The following is an 18439-nucleotide window of genomic DNA, read 5'->3' on the forward strand; positions in this document are numbered from 1 at the left end:
CTGATCTTCCATAGTCGGGTCCGTACCGATTGGTATATATATATATATTATTCCTTAATTGGAATTTTTTATTTTTTTTTTATTTTGAGATGAGCATTTTTATGTTAATTTTATTTTTTATTTCGGACTATTAGTCTCATCTTTATTAGTTGTTGTTTTTTTTTTTTTTTTTTTAATCTTTTTATTGGTTCACAAAAAAAAAAAAAAAAAAAAAAAAATTCCAATTAAGGAATAATATATATATATATATACCAATCGGTACGGACCCGACTATGGAAGATCAGATAATAAATAAATGTGGATTTATAAGATCAAAGAATCCAACCTTGATCGCCCTTCGGGGCCCGTGGCGCAGTTGATAGAGACGTTGAATCTCTACGGTTCCAGATGAACATTGCCTGAAGATAGCGGTTTCAATCCCACCCAAAGCGTGCCAGAGGTAATTGGTCAAAATGTGGTGAGACGACAACAACTACGGATGGCAGTGATGGCTGAGAATGCAGTTAGGAGATTCGAAGTTCCTATCCGTCGCGGTTACCACCTGACGAAGGCCAGAGGAAGTTGGCCGAAACGTTGTGAACCAATAAAAAGATTAAAACAAAAAAAAAAAAACAACAACTAATAAAGATGAGACTAATAGTCCGAAATAAAAAATAAAATTTACTACTTAACTCTACCAACTATTTAAGATTTTTTACACAAATGTATCTCATGTGTCTGGCAGTGTTTTTAGATAGGTTTTGTATCGGAACGCCCCTGATAAGTATAAAACAAAATCGATAATCGGAAAAATTCAATCAAAGAAGAAACAATCTGATTTTGACCAAAGTTAATGCTAATATATCCTAACATTGCAAACGCATTTTAGAAGTTTTATCACTGCACAAGTTGAAGGACCTGGTATATAAAATCAGCAGTAGTTTTTTTAATATGACAGTGGCGCGTACGAAATGAATGGTTTTATTTAGAGCACAATTTTGACTTTTGAATTTTAAACTTTAATTCAAGCCATTATATAAAAATAATTTTATAAAAATCAACAGTAGGTTCTCTACAGTGCAATGGAGACTACAATGTAATGTAGACGAAATCACTGCAGGGAGACATGTGAAGCTTCCTCTCAATGCACTGCAGTGGGTTCTCAACTAAAGCAGGCAATCAATCGATTTGATTGTAAAATGGGCAACTCCATCGATTTTGATGGCAATAAACATATGGGAAGTGTGGAACATTCGTTGATTCTCATTTAATCCCAGGCAGCATCGGGTCTCCTTGTGAGTTCTTCATATATCAGTGTTTTCAGCATTGCAGTGGTTTGTATGGTGCCATGCATTCCTTGGATTTTCTTGCTAATATGAATTACCTATGACTTCTGCTTGCTCATTGCTGACGGAATGACGGATTGTAATTGAGTAGGGTTGTATGGGGTTATGAGTATATATTATTGTCTAGCGCATATATATATTTACGTGTCAATATATTTGATCATCTAGTGATGAGATATGAACAGAACATCTATATACATATATATATATATATATATATATATATATATTAAAGCGAAAACGTATGTTCGCTTTTTGTGTATGTTCAAGAAAGGCTTTTTTCAGAGAAGCGGTCGGTCGCCTAACAACTTCTTAAAACTTTTTATATCACATATAAATCGTAATATCTCACAGTTAACAACGAAGCTCGCCTGTCTATTCAATTTGCTCGATTTCGGGAACATAAATATTCAACATTTGTTGCTCGCCGCATGTGGGTTAGTCTTTTTCCTATAACATCTTGGGAAAATAAAAATAAAAAAAAGCGTTCTGCAGTAAATGAAATACTATCCCGCAGTCAAACTTGACCTCATTAACTCATTAAAACGGGCACCTGCCAAATCCAAGTAATTAAATAAATTCAAACGTGTTTCCGTTAGCATCTCGCGGTGGGGCAATGGTTAACGTCGCACGTGTTTTTTTTCACACTTTAATTTACAACTTTGCCTCAAAGGTTCGGGTTCGATCCTCATATTTACCTACCAAAACATTTTTTTTAACTCCCCCCCCCCGGAGTTTCCACACACACACCTCCAAACACCCGCGCAACGCCGGGTACCCCTCGCAAGTATATATAAAAGGCAAAATGTGTGTTAGTGTGTGTGTGTATGTCTGTTAAAGGCTTTTTTCAGGGGGGCGCTCGGTGGAAGTCACTCATTCTTAAAACTTTTTATATACTGTCTAGATTATAATATCTAAGAGTTACGAAATTAGCTTGCTTGTATCTTTAATTTCGGTGATGTTTTACATGCTATTTTTGAGATTTTTTTCACTCGCCGTGCGTTCTTTGGCTTTTCAGTATAAAAGCGAAACTGAACTCGTAACAAAATAAGCCCCCTGGCACTCGGCCAGGGACATCCAGAAAAGCAATGAGGTTTGATCAATGCAGGGGAAACCAATTATATCAGACAATTGCTATTCATTTGGACACTCCCCCATTTATGGGGAGCTGGTTTTCCTCAACATCAGAAACTGGCTTGCAGCCAAGGTTAATTTCATTCCCATATTGCATGATGTTTGACCTCATTAAATTCACGCACATGTCACTTAACTTTTTAATTGTTAAATTAAGACGGTTTTCACTTCTATTGCTGTGGCCGAGTGGGTAAGATGCCAGGTTTTTCCCCTTTTTTTTAAGGCTTTGGGTTCGAGCCTTACCTACCTACAGAAACTTTTTTTTCTTTTACACCAACAAACACACGGGCAACGCTGGACACCCCCACTAGTCTAATATAGAAAAGCAAATTGTGTTGACTTTCAAGGGAGGTAATTTAAGTGAAAATTATACTTAAAATTGCAATAGATTTAAATTAAAGATATGTAATGTAAGTTATACATCTAAAAAAAATACAGTTGATCATTTTTTTTTTTTCTTACCTTTCTTGCTTTCAACACATTTTCCTTCAATTTGTCTAAACTGGTGTTTGACATCCCACTGTGATAACTGTTTGCTTGTCTTTTTTCATATAAATAAAGCAAAACTAATCGAATGCAACCGCCAACGCCCGGCCTGGTAGTATCTGTTCTGTAATTTGTCCTTGGTCAATGTAGGGAAAACCCTTCATACTGAGACAATTACTATTTATCTGGAAACTACCAGAGTGCCCCCTTTTGGGCGGAGCTGGTTTTCACACATGAAAACGACCTTCGTGAGAGGTTGGAAAGCAACCCCATTTCTGCAAGTCATCTTTTGGATTGACTATGTTTAATATGAATGCTTTATACTTCTGATCGCGTCATGGAGTAGGGCTAAGATGTCAGGGTTTCTTTCACTTTATTCTCTGCTTTTGCGTCACTGGTTCGAGCCCGTCTGCCTACTACCACTTTTTTTGTTTTACACCTCCAAACACCCGGGCAACGCTGGGTACCCAGGCTAGTATAACATAAACAGGGACAAATAACAGTTCTCTGGGGTTTTAACATTGGCCAATGGAGAAACATATCTCATTCATCTGGGTTGATTCTTGGAAAAGCTGCAAATGAAGATTTGTATGACCTGAAATCTGATTTGTATTTACAACAGCTTTCTTTACCGAGGTTTCCCCATAGTAAAGGAGCATGCTTAGATTTTTACTATTAATATTTTACAACAGTTTCCCTTGCAACAGGTCCACTTGCATCATCAGAATCATCATCACTTTCTCCTTCATCGATAGATACATCACTAGCGTTACTCGATTCAGAAACATACTCCTGATCAAATTCACCTTCGTCTGAATCAGAATTTTTCATTTATCCAACATTTGTTGCACTGTGAAACTCCTTCGTCTCGCTCTTTTACCTGTTGAAGTGTTTAGTTCATCACTAGCTCACTTCATGGCTACTTCAGTCTACAAAAAAAACTCACAACTCTGCCAAAACAAAGAAAGCCATTTGCAAAATGTTAAGCTTGCACTAAATTGAGGCTAAGCAACGATTGGATAGCTATTTTTAGCCCCCTGACGACAACAATATGTGGTTAGAAAAATACTGGTATATCGGTAACTCGGTCTGGTAGGATTATTAATAAATAAAAGTAGTATGGTTACTTTTGACTTTATTCACGTAAAAATAAAACAAAATGGACAAAACATTATTTTTCGTGTTAAATAAGGCGTGCCACCTAGAGAAGATTTGAGTCTCATGTGACTAACAGGCTGCAATTTTTCTGTGTTTAGAAAATCCATGATGTCATTACATAACCTTGCGTTTAACCTCGTGGAGACTTATGTAGACTTATAAACTCCCACATCCTGTGATGCATAAAGTAGTTAAGAAAAGAGAAATCTTTTGCGGACTGTTATCCTCATCTTCATTATGTTTCAACTAACTCATCCACTGATCTTCTTCAGGTGGTTAATTGTGACGGGATAGGAATGCTGAGTCACGTAACTTAAAACCAAATAAAAAACACAATAATAAGACCATAAAATCCAACCTTGATTGCTCTTTGGGGGCCGTAATGCAGTAGATAGGGGCATGCAGAGGTCTTATCATTGATTATTATCCAATATATAGTAATGATTTAAAAAGTTATGAAAAAAAATGACTTGGTAGAATTAAAACCGGAACTTAGTTGTTATTTATCTCTCCAGCGTAATTACCGTTTAAAATACCAACAGATGGATAAGAAGGGTTAAAAATTAAGCGACTTTGAGCTATGAATGCTTGATTTTGCACATGCACAAAACTAACAGATGGAGTAATGCTTTATTCCATTATCCTGTTATGGTTAACTGTTTTATTTTCAATTTTGACCCCTTACCAACAATTTTTGCCGGCTAAAAAGCAAGGCGACAGTGTACTAAATGTTCAAATACAAGATCACTTTTGTACACAGATACATATATTTCTGTGAGCTAGAATCTTAAATTTTATGAAATTATGCAGAATGTAGCAACTATGCATAAATAAAATTCAGCGTTATAGTGAAATGAAACCAATCATCGAACAAGGAATCATAAAAAATGAATAAGTACTTAATTAATGCTCGTTTTTTAAAGGAATATGCATATTAGTTTACCTTCATGTAGTCGCTCACATATCTATGACTGAGTATATTAAAAAGTCTATTTTAATAATTTTTAAATAGAAATAGTAGGCTTTTAATATCAATGTAAGAACGAGAAAAAACTCAATTCTTATAGGTATATAGATTAAATTATCAAATTGTGGACTGTCCGAGCCTTCCTTGCTTGAATCCTGTCCTCAAAGATTGGGCGATTCCTTTTCAAAAAGGAATGACGTGTAAAAGCCATTCATTTCAATTGATGCCAGATAGGGGATCAGAGCATTGATGATGTAAAGATGATTCTAGCTGATGGCACCCAAGTCACATACTATATATTAGGTTTAATATAATAATCGATGAAAAATTGTCTATATAATCTAATATATAAAAGGCTGCATATCTGTATCTGTCTGTCTCCATATTTTCAAACTATCTCCTCTGAAACTAATAGTTGAAGAGCGGAGCTAAGGGCCTCAAATGATTGGATTTTTTAGAAGCCGTTCTTTTATCGGTCTTTAACTGGCTAAAATAGTTTTTAAGGGGTCAAAAGGGCCAAAATTGAAAAAAAATCGTTATACATTTTGTACATTCATTTTAGTTTATTTTTAATAAGTTCATATATTTGTCATGTTGACACAGTGGTAATGTCACCAGTGGTGAATACTACAGTTTTGGTTTCGATTCTAGCTGATGGCACCCAAATACTTTTTTTTTTTTACTTTTGAAATCACGACTATAATAATATATAGGAAATCTGGACAAATGAAAATATATTTATGCATTTTATGCACAGGCAAAGTTGCGCCCTCCTCCCCAGTAATCTATATATTAATACGATAGCGTGTGTATTATTTTGTGTGTCACACTTACATCTTTTTGCTTCCGAGTGACTGTCATTTCATTGTTATGACCTTCCATTTCTTGTAATAAATAATTTTACCAAGAATTATTCATGAGTTTTGGTTTCGATTATAACTGAAGGAACTCAAGTTTTTATATATATATATATATATATATATATATATATATATATATATATATATACTAGCATTTCAGCCGGGCGTTGCCCGGGTGTTTGGTGAGAAAAAAAAAGTCAATCTTTTTAACTTTGACCCCTATTATGACCCCTTAACATTTGTTTTGAGCTCAAATCAAGTTATTAAGTTAGATCCATGTCCAAGGAACCTATATCTAAAATTTCAAGTGTCTAGACCGAAAATTATCGGAGGAGTTTGGTAGAGTTCTCAAAGATCAAATCGTTAAACTTTGACCCCTTAATCGCCAAATTTCTGGCCGAAAACCGATCACATCGATTTTTCCAAATCTCAGTACCCTGTATATCAAATTTCGAGTCTGTAGACTAAAAATTGACAGAGTTATTGCGTAGAGAAATGTACACAGACAGACACGTTCACTTATATATATATATATATTCCTTTTCTTCATAACTGTTGGTTTCAGTTCCGGTTTCAATTCAAGCTGATGTACCCAAGTCATATGGATATATTTTTTTTCTTTTGTAATCACAACTTTATAATAAAAATCGATAGAAAATTAACTCTGTAATAATAATGTACATGAAATCTGCATAAATTAAAATATTATATTTAAGCGTCCCTGCTAACTTGGATAACCAATTTTAACAAAAGAGCTACAATAATATCAGGGCAAGTCTATTTATGCTGAACACCCACAGAATGTCAACAAGAGTCCGCTGTGGAATTTCCACAGGTAATGCTAGTAAATATTAGATATTACAAAATAGATTCCATGAACAAAGCTTCTTTCTTAGCACTGCATGCCTGTGAAACTGTTCTGTTTGCCTACTTTCCAGCTGACTACAATTTGGTCATCTTCAAGTCCAACGTAAACAAACTCTTGATGAGCTTAAGTAATCCAATTTACCAAATTTTCACTAACAATTACTACGATATTGTCCCATTGACCACTGTACACTCATTAACCCTTATCCTCGAGTGGCCTCAGGGCCTTGACAAGTGGGGACTCCTTTAAAAAAAAAAAAAATAGTAATCTGCATGAATTAAAATATTATATGTAAGCATATCTTACAACAAGGCAACGCCGGGTGGCCTGCTAGTATATATATAAATTTGAGCAACTTAAAATGTTGATTGATATATTCTTTATATATATATATATATATATATATATATATATATATATTAGTTGTATATCACTTTAAACCTTCTCAGCAAGAATTCCTTCTTCTGTGTACCTAAAAGCAAATAATTCGATGAACAATGTTTCTTTCCAAGAATTTTTCACTTGTAGATCACGTTACCACAAGAATGTTTCTTTACAGACTACAACACGGTCGTTTTCAGGTCCAATGTCAACTAATATTTATCATGCTGCTTTTTAATAATCTTTTCAAAGTACTGTTCCATCATCCACTTGAAAATTTCATTAACCTTATTCTTGAGTGGCTTTCAGCCTTGATAATTGATGAAGCATTGGTATAAAAACAATTAAAAATGGTAATTCTCTGATGATTAAAAGGAGTGCCAGGAACTTGGGTTAAAACTGTTTTATGCCAAAACCTCGATTTCTAATTTACACATCCTCGGCCCCCGCCCCAAATCAACACAGGTTAGACCATTCCTGTAATGAGCTGGTCCCTGTTGACTGCGGTGTAACGCTGCTTCTGTGCAGTTCTAGGAGGTCCACTCTCACAGTCTCTTCCTTTCTTATTTGAGAAGGGGTTAGTTCAAATTGCCTGAGGCGCCCTTACCGGGGAATGCCGAGGGGGCGACCCGGGGGGGGGGAACTTTTTGCAGGTCAGTGCTCCTCTTTGTGGGAGAGGACTGATTTCTCAATACCGCAGTGGGATAGAACTAAGTATCTGCCTCTAACTTGCACCCATTTCTGAGCCACTAGTTTTTAATATTGTCGGGGAAAGCAATAACAATCAATTTTTTTTTTTTTTTTTTTTTTTTTTAAACAAGTTCAACATTTTGACATAAATTTTAGACACATTTCCAGAGCAAGACTATCAATCAGCATTAATTTGATGTCTGTCTGAAGCTGAACCTACAATATTACTTCTGTTATTTGTACTGTTGTACTATCTTAAAACACTCGACTCAGTCCTTATATCACTAATAGCGAAACTATACTATTTACATCTCATTAATAAATGGAGATTTGGTTGGTCTTTCCTTCTTATCAAATCTTTTCTTGGAGTTCATATATTAAATCCATTGCTCTTTCTATGTCTCGTATGCTCTAAGCACTTTCTATACCCAAGGCTATTCTCTATCTCTACAAATCTATTATCAAACCATGTTGTCATATCTTGGATAAGTGAATGTGTCCCATTTAAAGGTGCTTAAATTGCAGAAACGTATCTGTAATTTGATTGGCTCCACACTTTCTTCCTCACTGCAACCTCTCTCTCACAAACACGATGTTGCTAGTCTCAGTCTTTTTTGCAAATACTATTATGTCATATTACTCAATTTTCTGATCTATTCCCGGCTTCCTTTGTTCCAGCTCGTTTGACTCGTTGGTCTAGTGGTCTCCATCAGTTCACTATTTTTAACCTTATTTTAATACAGCTTCCTATTCCATTAGCTTCTTTCCAAAGACTGCAAGGTTGTGGAACTCCCTTCCTACTTACTGTTTTCCTTCTACCTACAGCCTTGGTCTTTTCAGGACTAAGGTCAATAAGCATCTCTTGTCTTTGCAATAATCAGCTTACATTCTTGTTAACTCCTTACACCAAGTACCTTGTCTCGAGCACTCCCATCGCCAAATGTCTGAAACCCTTCTACTCTAATAGTTTCTTCCCCCGGACAGCTAGACTTCTGAATTCCCTTCTTAATACCCGCTTCCCTGACATGGAGAAGTTTTAATTCAACGTAAACCAACATGTTGCTTATTTCCCTTTAACATGGTCTCAAATAATAGTCCCTTACATCCAAGTGGCGATATGCCTTGTTAGAGGTGAACGTAAATAAAAATAAAATGTCAGAAAGCCTTCTACTTTAATAGTTTTTTTCCCCCTCAGACAACTAGACTTGGGAATTCCCTTCCTACTACCAGCTCCCTTGACTGTACAGACATGGAGAAGTTTAAATATAACATAAACATCTTACTTATCTCCCTTAAACATAGTCCCAAATAGTAGCTGCTTACGTTCATGTGGCGATATGAACGTGGACAAAAAAAAAAAAAAATTCGGACATGATGTGCAATTCAAAAGGTGGAGTAGAGTAATATCCTTTTTATTGTCAAGAGAATATTTCCAGTCATTACCTTCTCCTTTGGGAGGAATGGATAATCTGTTCTGATGTCATGAAACCATCCTCCTATACATTACATCCTCCTAGGTCAACAAGAAATTGTTGCAAACTCAACATTTATATTATATATATGTAGCGAATCATTATTTCGCAAACAGATTCACGATATGCGTTCAAAGGGAAATAACTCAATTTAAATTATTGCAAGTTTTAAAATAGTTGCCAGATCTAAAGGAATACCATTTCGCTCATGCAAACAGATGGTGGAATGTTCATTGCATGCTTCGTCCCAAAATCATGTGAATTCTATGCGAACTAATTTTTGTCTTCTCACATATGGGCATAGTAAACAGGTCAAGAGTGTTGCAATTTTGATTATAAGTACAGTACACGGGGAAAAAAAATCAAATCAGTTTAGTGAGAAACATCTGTCCTCCTAACTCCATCACGAGATGTAAAAATTATTTTACCAAGAAATATGCCTGCTGATGTGATTTATGTGAATGGATAAATACCTTATGAAAGGGATTTCTATTCATGCCAGTTGCAATGAATGCTTTTCTCTAAATCTTTCTCTTTAATCCAGGCACATGGATTTACACAACAAAACATTTCAAATCTTTAAAAAATATAATGGATTTTAATTCCATGTTGATGAACATCAAATTTCATAACGAATTACCAGGAAAAACAGTTAATACATCACACCACAAATTAAAACAAAAAACTACTGTGTTAAATAAAACTATTTTTTCAATATATATATGTATGTTGTGTTCGAGTTGATTGTTATTTGTTGGTGTTATTCTTGAATGTCACGTCTTATTTTTTTATTATAAAGGAATCTATCATATTTAGATGAATACTTAAATAATATTATCCTTTATGTTACATTTTATTTGTAAATAAAAAAATAATTTAAAATATTATTTATCATATAACACATTTAAAAAATTTTTTTTAATTAACTCAATAAATATTTCAGAAAGTAATGTTTTCTAGTGTATTACGTCAGAATTTACTGAACGTGCTTTGAATAAACGAAAAGTCTGGTTTGAAAAAATTTATTAAAATTTACATTCTCTCACCTTACTTCTACTAGAACTCTTCCGAAAGTGAAAACAAAAAAATATTTCTGGTTAGTTAAAATGCAAAAGTGTTGTTCTTGAGGGTTTCATTTTATTTATTTTTTTTTTTTTATTACTAGCCTGGGTGTCCGGCCTTGCCCGGTTGTTTGGAGGTTTGTGTTTAGCAAAAAAACAAAAAAAAAGTAGTAGTCGGCAAGTAGGCTCGAACCCTGTACTGCAAGGAGGAAAAGAACATAAAAAAGAAAAAACGAACGTGACGTCTTTGACGTTGCGTCCATTGCCAAACCGGAAGTGGTGAAGGTTAAAATTAAGACTAGTCAATCGAAAAGAGAGGATAACTTTCGAAAATATCGGCGAAAAAAAGCGACCTCTCTTTGTAGAAAAGTGCCAGTTAAGGGTGAAGGAATTAATGTTTTAGCCAATTTTTCGATATTTGTTGTTCGAAGAGTCGAGCTTCAAAGCGATACTGATCTTGTGAAAATCTGTTGTCTCTGTTGAAAGTTTTAGGCAGACATACATACTTTTAAACAGACAGGTGAGATTTATATTATAGATGATATTTAAATGAATATTTAAATGTCACTGATAATAACCTCCCTTAATAAATTGGTGACATCGACAGGATTTAATATTATTCTCTATATACTATATATACTAGCAAAAAACAAGTGACTGCAGGGAGAAGGGTAGCATATTTGTACTCGTTTATAAAAATGGGTGTTTAAAAATGAGAACTCTTCCATGTTTTTTTTTTTATGAGACGACTTCAGAACTTATTATTCAAATGTTAACAAAAGTTAGAAATCAACATTTTATTGTCAGTGCTCACCGGACCGACCCATCTTTCTCATGAATATATTTTACATTCTTTTATGTTGAAAATCAACCTACCCTCATATTTATGTCTGATCTAGATTCATGGTCAACATAATTCCTGTTCAAGCGATAGTTTTTCTTTTCCTTGTGACGCTAGTAGCTGTCCAGACATGTAACTTTGCATGGATGAATAAGCACTACAAAAACAAAATGAATCGCTAGAAGTAGAGAGTCTGAACCACTTGACATTCAGTCGGCTATGATGACACAATGGAGTGTGTAAATGTTTTAACTGAACGATCTATAAAAAGTTGAACATCGAATGCCGCAACAAGTCCTGAGATCATATACCAGAAAGAATATTTAAGAATAAGCCATACACCATGATTATAAAATTCTTATTCATACCTAGAAAACAATTAATTATCCTGTATATAATATTTTGATTGCAGAAATTCCCTTCTGGACCAAATTACAGTAGGTTTGCAACAACAGTTGTCACATACAAATTTATTGTATATAGATTATTATACACTACATTATTTAACTTTACAACTTCATTATAGGCAGAGTTAGGCCTTTTAATAAAATCCTACAATTCATCCTAGAGGAGAAATCATCACTATCGCCATTATCATTAGAGGAAGTAGTTCCTATTTTTCCCTCTAATTCATAACTACTCTCACCACCTCCACTCTACACTGTGTAAAATTACACACAGACTTGTATTGCCCCATCACCCTTATTAACTGAATCATAAACTCATAGAAATAATGTTCACTTCTGATTCACAGATTCAGAAAATAATGATTTCTCCCTACGCAAATTCCACTCTTTCTAATTGGATGCCAGCTGTAATTCACTTATTCCAGATTTTAAACCTTCAACAAAAACGAACGCACATGTATTATACAACACGGCATCTACAAGACAAGTGTCACACCAAATTGTTACACCATATACACACATGACATTAGCATTGCATGTAGATTGTTTACTTCTTGGCCGCTTGCATATATTTAAACAAAACCAGCATTAAAATTATTAGACACTTTTTCTATTACAAAAAATAAACAAAAAAAAAAAACAGTTTGAAATCTGTGCAAGTTTTTCTTACCTTTTTCTTTAGTCATTTTCGAAAATGTTGCAGATTTTCTTTTGTAATTAATGTAGAAGAGGTTACAGTGGTTCTGGCGATCAGTTTCGTCAGGATCAACATTTTCTGTATGAGGTCATAAACCCCTATAACCCAGAGTTGTTTTGTTTCTTTGGCTTTCAGATTGATAATCGAGATATTTTTTTACAATTTATCATACTTCATTATTCATGTAAAACTTTATCATCCACTACTGCACATTTATTGTTGCTTGTTTCCAAGTTCGAGGGTTGGATGTTTATGTTATCCACTTAGTCAAATGGCTTCTCTCCACTTGATTTGATCCATTACCAATACTTCTATTTCAAGTCTGGCTTGATTTTATCAGGTGACCTCTTGGACAGGCAAAGTTACTAATTCTTCTTGGCCACATGTCAACTGCCATGCATTGAATGTGACCAAACCATCTCAGTCTATTTCAGCATAGGGTTTAATTTACTAAATTGGGGTCAAACCTGGATTTGAGCAAGTTTTGAAAAGCATATTCATTGTATCATTGCATGATCACTGCGAGTAAGTCTGGTTATCTCCTCAACTGTAACGAGCCAAGTCTCACTGGTATACAGGAGAACCCTTCTGACACAGATGTTGTAAGGATAACATCTATTGTGTAATGAGGTGGCTCTATTATATTGAGAAAAATTGAAATAATACAATTAAAAACTAATAAGACAATTATTAAAATGATTTTTTTTTTGAAAATCATTCCAGGCAAGGCATAAATCCACTTGATGCAAGGATCTAACAAAAGCAATATGATTACACAAAGACATGAGATGCCTTTTGGCCTTAGTCTTTAAACTATAGGTCAGCAGAACGGGAGTTTCACAACTTTGCAGTTCTTTGAAAGAAGCTACAGGAATAGGAAACTGTATTACAATGAGGTATTAAAACAGTGCGTTGGTAAAGAGAGACCAATGAGTCAAATGAGCTTGAACAAAGGATGCAGGAAATTGAATAGACAAGTCTGAAGAACACACCACCTAATATTATTTATATATATTAAAAAAAAAACAAAAAAAAAACCCTGAGACTAGCAACATCACGTCTATGAGAAAGAGGTTGAAGACAAGCAGAAAGGGTGTGACTGATCAAATTACAGATCAGTCACAGAACCCTCAAATGGGATAGAAATTCACCAGTCCAAATCTCAAACAGTGCTCCATACATGGTCTTATAGAAAATTTGTAGCGATAGAGAACAGTTTCAGATGTGAGAAAGTGTTTGGAGTGATAGAGAGAACTGACTTTAGAAGAAGCAATGAATCTCATATTTGAACCTCCTAGAAAACTTTGATGAAAAGAAAGACTAGGAAGACGATTGGTTCTCATCTATATGGAGTTTGCAAATTGTATTTCTTTTTAAAAGCATGAAGGCATTTATAAAAATCATTTTTGAAACCAAAGTCGATTCCAGATGTCTTTTTTTTAATAAATAAAACAATATTAACCAAAGATTTCGTCCAATTTAAGCCTTCATCAGTGAGTTACAGATTCGATTATTTTAGACATAATGGTGCCAACCTTCAGGCATGTCATCAGCACTGAAAACCACATCAGTGGAAGTTTTAGACACAATCAGCAGACTTTCTCAGTGGGTGGCCTGACTGAATGCTGTTACTGAGAGTGAGAATTGCTACACATGCTTACTTTTTTTCATAGAGAAACACAGTTAATTTAATACCTCAGGTCATTTGATGTTATTAGGTGAAAGTGATCTTGTTGAACGTGGGGTATTCAACTAGATAAAAACAACTAAACAAAACAAAAACCTGTTGGCATGACAGCGCAACGAATTGGTTTATTTTCATCCCCATTTAAAATGGTTAACTTATAATACCATCTACTTTGACAAAAAAAAAAATCAAAAACAAGACTTCTGGACGTAATTGCCAAATATTTAGCGAGTAATAAAACATACAAATAAAATTTATGAGTTATGTTAATGATTTTCATATATCAGAATGAAGGTGTAAAATGTAAATTATCGTTTAACACATTTGATCATAAAAAATATGTTTGTATATATACATGTGTAAATTGTAACTTCTGGATTTAAAATTGTATGATTGGTGAGAAAAACATACTTGTGCAGATTGTAAATTATCGTTTGAAAGTTCATATGGTCATTAAAAAGGATTATATATATATATATATATATATATATATATATATATACACACACACACACAGAGTGGGATGAAACAAATATTCATACACATAAAAAATTGTATTTTAATGTATGTAAAACCCTTAACTGAAATAAAAAAATGCATTTTATGTATAAAGATACATACTACTAAAAAATAATAAACTTAATTCTTATTCTCATTATTTTCATTTTAAGTGGTGAAATGAGTATTCCTATAAAACAACAATTTAATTTAATACCATGTGGAATATCCTTTACAGAGTTCAACAGCAACCAGTCTATTCCTACACCTCTCAACTAATGATTTGTACACATTGACTGGTATTTTTTCTATTCTTGGCATATTGTCTACAAATTCTTTATTTTTTAATTTTTACATAGGCACCGCTACTTATCAAGGCCCAAGGGCCACTCGAGGATAAGAGTTAAAGAGTGTACAGTAGTCAATTGGACAATATAGTAATCGTTAATAATGGAAATAAGGTAAATTTGTTAACTTAAGGGGAACGGCTCATCAAGAACTTGTTTACGTTGGACTTGAAGACAACCATATTGTAGTCAGCAGGAAAGCAGGCAAACAGTAGAGAGTTCCACAGGCGTGCAGTTCTAAAAAAGAAACTTTGTTCATGGAATCTATGTTTAGGTTTAGGCACAGATAAAGAGTGAGAGAAATTATTGATAGTGTTTTTGGCTAGATAGTATTTCTTATGAAAGTTTGGCGAAGAGGGACCATTGATTGGAGCTCAGACGAGCTATTATCATGAAAATAACGATAAAGCAGAGAGACTCGCAACATCTCTTCTGTGAGAAAGAGGTTGCAGGGAAGAGAAAACGGCATCCCTCATTAGGCTATGAAGTCTATTTTGAACTCTATCAAGGCAGGATAAGTCCTTTCTAGCAGCGCCTGCCCAAATGTTGCAGCAGTACTCCATCCTTGGACATACCTGGCTCTTATATAGGTATAGAATGACATCATCAGTGAGATATCTACTGGATCAATAGAAGGATCCCACCCTTTTTCCAGCGACCTTGGAAACAGATTTAATGCATGTGTTCCATTTCAAATCAGGAGTAAAGGTCAAGCCTAGAAGTTTGTCAAAACAGGATATTTTTTTGGTTCTTTTCTCAATTTGAATTTTCAAATATCGCCATAAATTTTCAATTGTGTTAAAGTCCGAAAACTGACTTATCCATTGCAAAACATTAACATTATTTTCAGAGAACCATTTCTTTGTAGATCTAGCAGTATGCTTAGGATCATTATCCTCTTGAAAAATCTGATTAGGAGTTAGCCAAAGCTTGTTAACAGAAGTCATTAAATTGTCTTGCAGAATTTTCTGGCAGGTTTCGGCATTCATCTTATTTATTACTGATATTACATCAATACCTTTTGCAGAAAAACAACCCCATATCATGATGCTGCCACCACCAAACTTTACAGTTGGCACCGTGTTCTTCGGTAAATAGGTTTCACCATCTTTCCTCCACACACGATTTCGATAATTATGACCAAACAACTATTTTAGTTTCATCTGTCCATAATATCTTTTACCAAAACGTACATTCTTTATCCTTATGCTCTGTAGCAAATTTTAACCTAGCATCTGTGTCGTTTCAAGAGGAGTAGAGTCTTCCTTGGGGTGCGTGATTTCAGACTGTTTCTGTGTAGTTCATTACTTATTGTACGCTTGGTTATTTGGATCCCAGATGCATTCAGATGTTGCTGCAGCTTTTCTTGAGTAACCTGTGGATTTTGTTGGCTCTGGTGTCATAACATCCTTGCTGATCTTTGAGAAATCTTCTTCAGAGCACCTGTTTCAGGGCTTAATCAGCGCAATGAACGAAGCAATTGTAGTGAAAGGAATATTCAGGTTTCTAGAAATGTATCTGTAAATGTTCCCATCTTTTCAAAGAGACAAAATCATAGGTTTTTTTTTTGTTTTTGTAAAATAGTCAATTCTTAACCTTTAGGCATTATTAGAATCTTCTCATGAGACTTGCAATTTCAGAATGCTCTGATAGTGGCTAATAGCATTAGCTACAGTTACTTATAACCTTACTTGGATATTCTAGAATACAACTCTACAATATTCGTTAAAATTGTTTTGTATGTAAACTTTTTTCACCACTTAAAATGAAAAATTAAATTAATATGCTTTTGTTGTTTTGTATGTATGCTTTTTTCATCCCATAAAATGAAAATAATGCATTAATTTTTGTTAATTAAGTTTATGATTACTCCTTAGTAGTATGTATCTTTATAAATAAATTGTATCGAATTTTATTCCAATTAAGAGTTTTACATACATTAGAATACAATTTTTCATGTGTATGAATATTTGTTTCGCCCCACTGTGTGTGTGTGTATATATATATATATATATATATATATATATATATATATATATATATATATACACCGAGTTGTAAGTTTAATATTTGTGTAATAAACAAAATGAGAGAAAACAAAACATTTCCAGGTAGTGTTGTGTGATTTACTGATTGTGAGTGATAGACATTTTTTCTTTTTTGTTTTTCAAGCTATAACGACAAATACCGAAGATAGATGAGCTCTCCTAACTGTAAAAAGATTTTAATGTCTCAAATTTGTGTCAAGAAAACATCGGTTGCACATATATAGATAACAGACTCAATATCTCTACATCTAAATAATTTCTTTTTCATTGCATGGTGCTTTCCAATGTCAAAATTTTGGATCTATTATGCAAAGGCATCTAATTTAAACTCTTATTAATTGCCTTACAAAAATTCAAGAGTCCAGTCTACTCTCATATTTAACCCATATCTGTAGGTAAGGGCGACAGATGAATTCTTTTGCAAGGATATAAATGAAAGTCATACAGCAGTTCAGACAGAAATGTAACCCAGCAGGCAGAGTTCAATTTGCACCAGTAATCACAATGTCATGCCATATTCAGACTGAGTCCATGTAACATTTATGAAAAAAAAAAAAAAAGCGTCTTTATACATACATAAAGAAAGAGGACACAAGGAGATGTCTGCTGAGTTTTCTTTTAGGTTTTATTTGCAAAGAATATACTTAGGAGACAGAGAGACTAATGTTATTGTGACTAATTGTTTATTTCTTTATTTTCTTATTGAAAACAGTCACGCAAATGGACAAACATTGAGGTAACATTCCACTTAGAATATTGAGTTGTCAACATTATTGGCAGCGTTTTATTTTAACACTGATTTTAAAACCCTAATTTTCTCTCAGTTTGAACATGTGATGTTTCCCGTCATCATTCCGCTCTGTTTTGTCTAGCGTTTGACTTGTTGCTGCTCACCTTAACCTTACGCAACTCTAGGAACAATTTTGTTTGGAAGATATGGGTTATCAATATGCAATCAATGTGACTCTTGTTAAAATTCATACTAGCTAACTTAATCACTATTGATGTAGCATCCCGAAGATGTAATATCCATACTCTATAAATAACCACAGTGTTATCATCACTTTTAGGTTTATATATATATATTAGCTTTATCAAAACATAATTAACTATCAAAACATTAGTTGATTAAATATATTTCTCATTGCATGAAATTTACACCGGTCCTACTGGTTGGTCTACCAAAAAACCTCTCACTCGTTTTATTATAACTGCATATATACTTTTAAAAAATAGTAAACTTGCGATGTTTATTGCTTGACTTTAATTTGTGATGCAAAAGTTTATTGTGTTTGAATTCTTGTAATGATATAAATAATAAACAAATTTTAGTTATCTCTATATATATATACTATTTATATACTATCTGATATACAGTGGCACTAAAAAGAAACTCTGTACTCGTCATTTTTTTTTCAAAAACCACAAATTTAAGCTAAATTGAATGTAACTGTTTAAACAACTTATACATCATTTGATTCACCTTTTAATCCTGTATAATTTTACCTGTTC

General features: G+C 33.8%; 1 protein-coding gene across 3 annotated transcripts in view; it reads right to left on the minus strand.

Annotated features, from left to right (window-relative positions):
- Positions 1-18439, minus strand: part of LOC145263141 (uncharacterized) — a 336481-nt gene that overhangs the window by 118197 nt on the left and 199845 nt on the right. The gene's annotated exons all lie outside the window — the stretch shown is intronic.

Source organism: Euprymna scolopes, chromosome 38 (assembly GCF_053919585.1).
Source record: "Euprymna scolopes isolate OS-2025 chromosome 38, ASM5391958v1, whole genome shotgun sequence".
NCBI lineage: Eukaryota > Metazoa > Mollusca > Cephalopoda > Sepiida > Sepiolidae > Euprymna > Euprymna scolopes.